General features: G+C 45.8%; 1 long non-coding RNA gene across 2 annotated transcripts; it reads left to right on the top strand.

The window, feature by feature from the left end:
- On the top strand, positions 1 to 2,370 carry LOC119285810. Of its 2 annotated transcripts, XR_005139872.1 has the most exons (3): positions 1 to 114; positions 188 to 271; positions 1,769 to 2,370. It is a non-coding gene; the product is annotated as an uncharacterized LOC119285810 (long non-coding RNA). The 2 variants fall into 2 exon arrangements; XR_005139871.1 differs by having other exon boundaries at positions 7 to 271.
- Positions 2,371 to 9,790: the final 7,420 nt, after the last annotated feature.

Genomic DNA, 9,790 nt, shown 5'->3' with positions numbered 1-9,790 from the left:
AGGATAGAAGGGGGACATCCAGCAAGCAGGCCATGGCGGTGGCCAGATCCGCCCATCAGACCAGCATCGTGAGGAGACAGACGGCATGGAGCTGGTCGTCAAGGTCCGACCTTGGTGAGTTCAATCAATGTCTTGGTTCTGACCTTCTTCCCTTCCCTTGCCTCCGTTGATGCTCTTCCTCATGCAGGCAGGCACCAAGGTGCACGTACTCCATGGAGATGCTTCTCCATCCAGCTCTGACACACACGCCGTAGCCGCGGTAACCATCAAGGTGCAGCCTTGTTCATCCCACCTCCCCTCCACTTATCTTCTTCTAGATTTGTTCATCTCCGCATCTGTCCCGTGCAGGCAGTTTTCTAGCATCACCAAGGTCTCCCACTCTGTTCCTAATTATTTCATTAGATTAGATGCAGAATAAATATGAGAGGGAGCAGAAAGAATCATGTATTTCATTCATTAGGCAACTATTACGTGTAGGTGCTCACGACCAAGATTGTTGTTGTTTGTACTGCATACCTCTTTATGCATTGGCTATTTTTTTAGTTTTTCTTCTCACACCATGGGTTTGGTCTGTGTCGTGCTTGGTTTGGTTGAGCGCCTTGTTTCATCGGGATCCCCTTGGCCGGTACATCGTCATCTTTGGGGTGGGAGACATCATCGCGGCCTTCCTGGCCTTCCTGGGTGGTGAGGAGTAGGACTGCGAAGCAGGGTAGCAGTAGGCGATTAATCAGTTGAGCTAGCTGGAGGGCATCTGCTCATGTCGAGTATGCATTGTGCTGTGTGTTAATCTAGTTGCTATATTGTAGTGTTAATTCGATAAGACCGACCATGCTAGTTGGTACCCTGGCGTCTTTCTCTGTGGTATATATGATCAGACATGAGCTATTTAATAGGCATGCTTAATTATATATATCCAGCTTCCTTTCGTAGTAGTACAATTAACTGATGTCGCTGAAATCGATACTCTAGTTTATATGGATGATGTACTCTAGCTTCATTATGTAACAGTACATATAGTTGGTGTAAAAATGTAATCGATCGGGGTTCAGCTGGATCTTGGCCGGAGTGTCATGCTTCTGATTGAGGTCCTCCTTAATTCCGATGTCTTTCTCCACTACACGTCGAGCCCACTTCTTTGGTCTTTGATGGGCGTTGAACTAGGCTGCATGCTATGCTACACAGCGCAAAGAGACTGCACAAATACTCGCAGACAGAAGAAAAAGAGACCACAAGGTCTTTGGTCTCTCAATTTTTGTTCTTCTACATCCCCTCCTATGATGCTAGCTGAAGCAGCTTGTTGAGTTATTTTGGAATCTTTTATGCACTTTTCTGTTGAGTGCCTTTATTTTAAACTATGAGATATGCCTATGTTTAATTCAGAAATCTAAATGCAATCTTATGTTGTTCCACCGAGATTGATTTTCAACTTGTGTATATCTAATATTTCTTACTGCAGCTTTAAGTTTCACTGTCATCTAGCTTTGTCTAGTTAATTTTGCTAACGAAGAATTTAGGATAGAGGAATTCACAATTTACTAAAGTTTGAAGACACTGCATGTGGGTTTCTTCTTTTTGTTGGTCTGAAATTGCTGCTCTCGTTGGATTGTAAATCATGCGATCTCTTCTAGTTTTATTGTAAATCATGCTATGTTCCAAACTCCTTTTTATTCTGCTCATATGATATGGGTCATCTTTTGTTTTCTATCCTGATGCCTCATGTATTTACAGTAGTAATGTTCTAAATTTAGTATTTCTTGAACATGGTCAGGAACTCAAATAGTTGATGCTGGCAAAATAGAAGTTCCTTCACCAAAGAAAGTAATTCCACTGATTCCAGGATTTGTGAGTTCGTAGTAGTGTTCTATTTATAGACCTAGTGGTCATTTCACTGTTTCTTAGTTGGTTGTGTCGCTGATCCCGTTGAAACTCTCTATTTTTGGATCATTGGACCAGTTCTAGTTATCCTAAGTGCAATCCCTAACAGCAAAGCATTTTCCTACGGGTCATGTCTAGTAAGCCCAAGAAAACTAATAGGGAGCAGATGGGCATAGGGTGGCATCGACGACGACGACGACATCGACATGGGGTTGCGGCGGCGACGATGACGGCGGCATCGACAAGGGGCTGCGGCGCCGACGACATCATCATGGTGCTGCGGCGGCGACGACAACAACAACATCAACATTGGCTTCTGGAGGCGCCGACGCTGACCTATAAGCGCGGCGTATATTGTATATACCTGTATTAATTTTCTATATCAGATATGCATGATTGACTGTAAGCATAACATGTACATATTATGAATGCATGTATGTGAGTACTATGAAATGTTTGTCTAAACTGGAATAAATAGATTTTTATTTTTTTAAATCCTAATTTATTACTAGTGGTGTGGGTGTATCATAGACGCGCTACTACTATTCCGTTAGTAGTAGTGTGGGCTGAAATAGTAGTAGCGCGGGGCACCAACGCTACTGGTATGTCTATTAGTAGTAGCATGGGGTAAAACACACGCTACTGCTAAAAAATAGCTGTAGCGTCATAGCAGTAGCGTGGGAACCTACGTTACTAATAGTCCAAAAACCCATGCTATTGGTAAGGTTTTTCCTAGTAGTGTATTATAAAATGTGCAAGATAAGTGTGAGTGATATGGATGACCTTCTTGTAGGGAGACGAGAAAGGATCCATAGTGATGTATTGATATGGTGAATATGTGGACTCGTGTGTGCCACCTCAAAAGAGTTACCAACAGTCGTTGTACAGGATAGCCACTAAGTCAAAGCTGGCTTGATGCAGTTAAACGCCACCACTCCCTTTGTTGATACCGATGCATATGTAGCTAGTTCTGATGTAAGTCTTGTTGGGTATATTTGTACTCACATTTGCTTAAATTTATGTTTTGCAGTGGAGACTTCAGTCTCACTAGTTATCTCGGCTACGATCTTGTACCCTTGGGAGGGCCTTGTAGAGATAGTCAGGCTTCTCATCCTTTTTCATTTGTAGTTGTCTGTACTTAGACTTGATATGCTCCCGTTGCTTGTATGCTCTTTATGTTGGGTCATGTGACCCCTGTTTGTACTAACACTACTAGGAAAATGCTTATAGACAGTAGCATAGTAGTAGCGCTTCTTATAATAAAACGCTGCTACTACTTATCAGTAGCGCTTTTTATAAAAAGAGCTACTACTATTCCCTTACCAGTAGCGTTGTTTTAGTAAAAAACGCTAATACTACAATTGCTAGGCCATTGCCGGCAGGCCAAGCATAGTAGTAGCGCTTTTATGTATGAAGCGCTATTGCTACTGGACGTAGCAGTAGCGCTTTCTACATTCAAGCGCTACTACTACGGGCTCTTTATCCAGCCCAACGGCCCACGCTCGATCTCTCTCTCACTCCCCCGCCCTTACACACTCACTCGCCTCTCTCCGCCGTCGTCGCCGCCGCCCTCTCCCCCGCACCACCGCCCCCCACGCCGGCGCTCTCTCACTGGCCGCCCTCTCCCGCGTCGGCTCAGCTCCCTCGCCGGCCACCCTACCCCGCGCCGGCCTCCTCCCCCGCCGGCCACCCTCACCCGCACCGGATCTACTCCCTCGCCAGCCACCCTCGCCCGCGCCGACTCTGCTCCCCGCCGGCCTCCTCCCCGCACCGGCCTCCTTCCCCGCCGACCTCCTCCACCACCGCGAGGTACTCCTCCTCCCTCCTTCATTAGGTTAGGTAACTTAGGTGAATTTAGTTAATTAACTTAGGTGAATTTAGTTAATTAGTCTAGATGTTTTTTAGTTAGAGAAGTAGGTTAGGTAACTAATTAAGTAGATGCTAATTTAGGGCAGTGGTGTTAAGTTTATAGAAAAAAATCAATATAGTTTTTTTTACTGTTTTTAAGTAAGTGTTTAATAGAATTAGCTAGAAAATTAATAGAACTAGTTAAACTAGTTTATTTTTAGTAAGTACTAGTTTATTTTATTTATAGCAAGTGCTTAGTTGAACTTGTTGAATTAATAAAACTAGTTTATTTTTAGTAAGAAAATTTAGGTATATGAGATTTGATTATCTAATTAAAATTTTACTATAGAACTAGTTTATTTTTAGTAAGAAAATTAATAGAACTAGTTTATTTTTTAAGTTAAACCAATTATTCCCGCATCGACATCGACGACGCCTATCCCGCATCCTCGTCATCGACTCGGCAGAGGAGGCCTAGGCTTGGGGAGGAGCCATGTTCGGGACTGGGCTCCGGCAGGCTCGTACTGGGAGGTGCTACCTTCTGGGGGGCGTAGGTTGGTGAGGAGCCAGCCCGTTGTTAACCCAAACCTTCTTTGGTGGTGGTCGAGTGGGCCAGTGATGGTGCAGAGGCTTGAGGACCCCGCGGAGGTGGTACGTCACCGTGTCAGTGAGGAGGACGAGCACGTCCGTCGCTACATGGTTGCGTTGGAGGGCAGGTTCTCCAATACCTGGGAGGTCCTTCAGGGATCTCACTTGAGCTATGATCATTTGATGGTTCCTTCTCTTTGGGTGTCCACTGCCCGTGCCGATACCCGTTGTTCGCTAAGGTTTTAGTTGTATTAGTGATGTTATATGTATGATACTATTCAAGATCTATTAGTGATAATATTCAACGATGTACGAACGAAAGAGATGGTTTAGTTTTTCTTATTGAATGAATGCTAATTTGAATACTAATTTATTTTACGATTTGGTTTTGCTTATTGAATGCTCAAACTGGAAAACTACTCCATCAAGTTTGAATGCTCATATGATGTAGATATAAACATGTATATCTTGTGTTGCTCAAATAGGAAATGTGCTTGCCCAAGTGGCCAGCCATGTTTGCAGGTTACACCACCTATAGTGGCATATGTTTTGCCGGAGTGTTGATTAATTTCCATTCTGGTAAATTTCAGGCGCTCAATATGTCCTTTTTTGGGAAAGGTCATGCCGAATTTTTCCGTTAATTCTGGCATGACTTGTGTTAGAATATGTAGGAAATATCCAGTGGCCTAGATTTTCTCGAAAAATAATTAAATGGCATTTCGGGTTGACTTTAAGTCTGTCGAGGTTCCATCACCGAAGGTCAAAAAATTAGTGAGGGAGTGTGTTCGCCATAAATGAGAGAGGGCGAGGAAGCCCGACTGTTGTCGTGGTGGTCGTTTTTCCTTCTTCTACTTGTGCTAGACCTTTGTTATGCACTAGGGGAAGGAGGAATAACGATCATCACCGACGATCGAAAAATCGATGAGGGAGTGTATCCACCATATATGAGAGAGGACGAAGAATCCCGACTGTTGTCGTGGGGGTCGCTTCTCCTTCTTCTCCTTGTGCTAGACCTTTGTTATGCACTAGGGGAAGGAGGAGTAACGACCATCACCGACGGTCGCAAATGTCAGAGAGGAATCAGTGACGGAGAGTCTCCACCATATAGACTTGGCAGACCGATAGTCAACCAATGATGAATAATAATGATCTAATTTAAATTTTATAGTACATATATTGAATTGTACAAGTTTAATCTTTGAATTATGAACGTAGGAAATGTCGTCATCGGACGACGAAAGTCTCCCGGGGGAGTGCAGCTGGTGCAACAACGACCGAGGTCTGTGCGATAGGCCTCACCTGGACGAAGATCGGCGCTTCAACATTAAGCTCCAGGAGACCTTCGATGTTGAAACGGTATGCAACGACGAAAATTGTTTTTTTTTGTAATTAAGCATGACTTCAACTATTTCAACGTGTAATTTTCATATTTTACAATTCGAGTAGCTTATTCCATGCGATGCAAGACACTATGTCTTGGAGAGGATGGGTTTTGAAGACCATGAAAATTTTGATACAAAGAAAATTCACCTAAGGACCCATCATGATATGGATTTTGAAGTAAATCTGTATAATTCTGAGAGCATAACTCATTTTGGTTGCAAAAATGGGGAAGCACTTTGCAAGATGTATGATTTTTATGAGGGTATGCTTGTCACCATGGATCTTGGTGATCCTCACATCGGCCAAGACAATATGGACATTTGGGTCCTTGTTGATACGCTTCCAATTCTAACGCTATGTGAGTTTCTCAAACATAGTTATTAACTAATTTATATTGTTCATTTCAAAATAGTTGACCGCTAATTTCCATTGACAGCTTATTTTCATTGTTCAAACAATTTGTGGAACATGATAGACAGAACCTACTACACTGATGGCTCTGAGTTAACTTATCAGGAGAAAAATCATCTCGTCGCATTTTGTACTGATCTTGAGAATTACAATATCTATTATAAAACTCCTCCACATTATGGTCAATACGTGCCACTAGTGCACATGTTGAACTACGGTAACATCCATGGAGATGCCATGGTAAGATCTTTTAGTATTATGACATCTGTGCATATTTTGCATAAATTCTTTTAAAACTTAACTACATTGCTAACTACAAAGTTATTATTATGTTTTTCAACGGAAAATCCTGAATGATTGTGTGCCTCATCAGATGTATCAGAATGGTCGCCTTGATGTTTTGAACATACGGCCAGGTCATCCTATGAATCTCACATGTCCATATTGGATTTCTAAAAGAAGTGGAGACATGAAAATCAAAGAATGGAAAAATATATGCATAGTCATAAGGAGGTACTTGGAAGCAACATTCTGTGAAATGCAAGAATTGAAGACATGATAATCTCCATTCTCCATAATGGAGAGTCAGGGCCTATCTTGTTTTATGCTATTTTACCTAATAGAAGGTAGTAGGTCCTAGTTAATAATACTCATGATCATGTGCTAAGAACAACTAAGTAGGCTTGCTTAGATGACTATGATGATGATGTGGTATCGAGCAGAAGTTGTATGATTGATGATGATGAGTATGACTTGTTATTGTGATACCAATGATGAGTTATTTATTATTATGATCGATTATGCATGATGCTAAGTTGTTATATGCGCATGATTACTTATTATATATAGCAGTGGGTGAAATTGACATGGATTAGATTCCAGTGAAGCCAACATGTGGTGCACATCGAAAGTACTACCGATCCAAACTAGATCAAGTTTGGATTAGAGTAGTACTTTCGACATGCACCACATGTTGCCTCCACTTGAATCTACTCCACGTCCATTTCACCCACTATTATATATAATAAGTAATCATGGTCATAAAATCATATGATGAAAGTACTGTATGTAAAACCACACAATGAAAATAAGCTGTATTTTTAAAAATACAGGAAAATTTAGCAACATCGCTTTTTAGAACAAGCGCTACTGCTTCTTACAAGTAGCAGTAGCGCTATCCAAAGGAAAGCACTACTGCTAACTAGGTATAGCACTAGCGCTCCCTTTCCAGCGCTACTGCTACTAGTTAGCTGTAGCGCCTTAGTGGTAGCGCTGGGCCCAGCGCTACTGCTATGCATATTTCAAGCGCTACTACTAGGGTTTTCCCTAGTAGTGTAAATGCTATGTGTCTCTTCTGGGCCTTTATCTATATGAGTTGTTGAGTTATGTTGTGATGCCATGTTGTACATCACATACTTGCATGTTATGCGTACATGTAAAGTGTATTGCTATGTGTGGGAGCCGATACCTAGTTGTTTATTCTTGGTAGCCTCTCTTATGGGGAAATGTCTTCTAGTGCTTCCACTGAGCCATGGTTGCTTGCTACTGCTCCGGAACACATGGGATGATCGGCATGAGTATTTCTTTGCTCCCGTGTCTGTCCCTACGGTGAACAGTCATGCGGTGATTACCGGAGTCCTGCTAGCTTGCTACAACCCGGGTTCACTTGCTGCTGACTGACACGTGCATTGTTGGGTCATGTATGCCCGTCCATGTAAGTTTTTGCCATCTTGGGTTTACGACTAGTCATGTCGGCCTGGGTTCTCTGTCATATGGATGCTAGTGACACTATCACCTATGTGAGCCAAACGGTGCAAACGGTCCCGGGCCAGGTAAGGTGGCACCCGTGGGGATACCGTGTGTGAGGCCGCGAAGTGATATGATGTGTTACATGCTAGATCAGGGTCCTGACACCCACCACGGCTTCGCCGCCTAGGGGGGTGAGGACGTCGGCCTAGGCGGTCATGGACGAAGAAGCCATGCCTGCCCCGGCAAGGGCCGCCCCGTCCTTCGACTATGTACCTGGTGAATATGGCCCGACTCCTTAAACGCCATGCTTGGGCGTGGGGAACCCCCCGGAGGGGGCACCACCGCGCCCTTGTGTCAGGCCGCTTGGCTGGATGATCGTGTGGTCCGGCAAGTAGACTCCAACCGCCTAGTGACCCTGGCAAATCACGGGGAGTCTGCAGCCGGGGCTCGTCGACATCGTCATCATCTTCAAGATTGCGGAGAAGCTCGCACTGCGATGGGGGCGACTCCTCCTCCAGGTCATTTTCCTCAGTCTCCTCCGAGTCCTCCTAATCGTCGCCGCTGCTAGAGGACAACATCACGGGGGAATTGTGAAGGTCGGACGGCTCGACCCCTAGTCATTGAAGGCGTGCATTGCAGCAACCAGATCCTCCATGTCGTCGCGGTGGTACAACGGGGCGTAGGCCTTGGTGATGTCCCCCGGAATGCAGCCGAGCAGGGTGACCAAGTCCGCGTCTAGCTCCTCACATGTTAGGCCGGCGGGTCACAGCCTTATCTCATCCCTCGTGCCCTTGTACTTCCACAAGGGCTTCGAGTGCCACTGGAGCGGCGGCAAGCGCTGCGTCAAGAGCTCCTTCACAATCATCGCCACCGTCAGCAGCTTGGCCTCCATATCAGAGGCTATCTTCTCCAGGACGGGCTTCGGCCGTGGGTTGGTGAGCTTCACAAAACCCCACTCTAGGATCCGCTCAGGCAGCTCCGTCGAGAGATCTAGGAGAGGATCGGAGCCTTGGACATCCAGGAAGACCCAACAGTGCCGGAAACCTTCAACCTTCTTCTCGGCTTTTAGGAGCAAATTTCCACTCTGAACTATGACGAAGGAGACGCACGCGGGTCGCTGGTCGCGGTCGTGGAACCACAAGATGAAGTAGTGGCGGAAGAGAGCCACTGAAGGTCTCACGCCCATGAAGGCCTCGCAGTAGAAGGCGAAGATGGACAGGGGGAGAATGGAGTTAGGCTAGAGATGGAGGGCTTGGATCTTGTAGTGCTTGAGGATAGTGTAGAAGAACTCCAAGAAGGGCAGGACAAGCCGTGAGAAGATGCTATGGAGGAAGAAGGGGTAGGCCGTCTTCGCGAAGGTGCTCCACTCCGTAGAGCCGGCCTAGATAAGGGTCTCACCCCACTCATTCATGTCACCTGCCATCAGCAGGAGCATGGGCTAAGGCCCCCTCCTTGGCAACGGAGGAGGCCGCGAGCGCCCACGAAAGAGACGAGAATGTCGCAACCTGGACTACAGGCTTCGGTTGCCCGGCGGGGGCCATCCAGGGAGTCGTCGGTGCTGGTGACAGAAGAAGAGTGGGACGACACTGTGATTGGATCAGGAGGAGCTTCTATCTGGGGAAGGGGATTAGGAGCAAGACGAGGATGATCAATGATGGCCCAGCGGCGCCCGCCAGTCTTTTGTCAGTCTGGGCAGTTGCCAAGGCGACGTGGGGAACTAGACTCATTCGCGTCCCGTCGTGCGCCATGCGTAAAGCCAGGCCCGCAGGTGATTGGGGACCTCGTCGCTTCGCCCTTCACTCCTTGCCTTTGCTTCAAAGTAAGGCCGAGCGTGCCTTGGGCCTAGGGGCTACTGTTGGCATTCTGGGATCGGGGGTATCCAGACGTGCTTGCCTGCGGCCCAGCCTCCATCGACTGCCTGGTACAGCCCAGCTGT

The sequence above is a fragment of the Triticum dicoccoides genome, chromosome 4A, assembly GCF_002162155.2.
Source record: "Triticum dicoccoides isolate Atlit2015 ecotype Zavitan chromosome 4A, WEW_v2.0, whole genome shotgun sequence".
NCBI lineage: Eukaryota > Viridiplantae > Streptophyta > Magnoliopsida > Poales > Poaceae > Triticum > Triticum dicoccoides.
This window is presented reverse-complemented; position numbering and strand designations above follow the sequence as displayed.